This window comes from Gekko japonicus, unplaced genomic scaffold (assembly GCF_001447785.1).
Source record: "Gekko japonicus isolate JY-2015 unplaced genomic scaffold, Gekko_japonicus_V1.1 scaffold1020, whole genome shotgun sequence".
Classification (NCBI taxonomy): Eukaryota; Metazoa; Chordata; class Lepidosauria; order Squamata; family Gekkonidae; genus Gekko; species Gekko japonicus.
Genome location: NW_015177039.1, coordinates 1 through 1,236, shown reverse-complemented (window position 1 = coordinate 1,236; position 1,236 = coordinate 1).

Here is a 1,236-nt window from a genome sequence, read left to right as displayed (position 1 = left end):
GGGGATCACGCTTGGTCTGAGTTCTCTGCTGTGGCCTGTCCGTCTTGGGTGGCCCTTCATGGCATAGCCCACAGCTTCATTGAACTACGCAAGCCCCCTCGCCATGACAAGGCAGTTAAGCAACTTTAAATCCAGACATCCTTTTTCCTGGTTTCTTGACTGAGCTGCCTGTCTCAGGATCTTTGTAAGAAACAGTGAAATTGTAAACCAAGTACTTCCAGTAAACCCTTTTGAGGAATACCCCTTTCTATGGTTGTTTACAAATCAACCAGGCTTAATAAAACTTCCTTTTGCTTTGACTGCATTTTTTCTTACTTTGGGGGGCAGGAGGAGACAGGGAAGGAAAGGCAGCAAATAGGAATTTTATTTAAAAGATGGCTATAAATTTGGCAGTTACCAGTTACATCTGAGTTCTTGCAGTTTTTTGACTGTTTATCAAATGCCATCTTAGATCTATTTAAATAATGTTTTCTCTAAAGCAGTTTAACTTGGGAAGTGCCCTGCTGGATCAGACCAGTGGCCCATCTAGTTTGGCATCCTCTTTCGCACAGTGATCAACCACTTGCCCTGGAGGGCCAATAAACACGGCCTTCCCCCAGTGTCGCCTCTTAGCACTGATGTTCAGAGATTTGCTCCATGTATACAGGCACAGACAGAAATTATGAGTCATAACATTGGTAATACAAGTGTGAATTTAAGGAATGAATTCTAAGAAAACATAGACTTTATAAATATAATCCACATATAAGCAGAGCCTTCTGCAGATGCCACCCTGTCTGTGCACATGTATTCTCTGTTGTGGCTCCCACTTTGTGGAATGGCCTCCCGAAGATGGTCAGAAAGACTCCCTGTGCTTTTGTCATTCACAACACAAAATATATAAAGCCCTGTCAAAAACAAACATAAAAAACACTTTCTCTTTCTGTGTGTGGCAGAATTGGACAGGTGGGGCATTTTTATAAAGGTAATAGGGCTATATTGGAACAAAACTGCTTTTTATAAAGGGAACAGAACTGTGAACAATACCAGCATGTAGAGTATGCATTAGCTATTTGCTATACGTATTATTCTACTCTCAATGTTTTGTTTTTCTATATATAAAGTACCATTTCCAGCATTGTTTAACGTATCATATCCAACACTTTTTGCTTTGTTTCAAATTCCTGTAATCCTTCTCCAATTGCATTGCTTATTAGAAGTCTCATCTAATTGATTGCATTGATTTACACTGTGTAA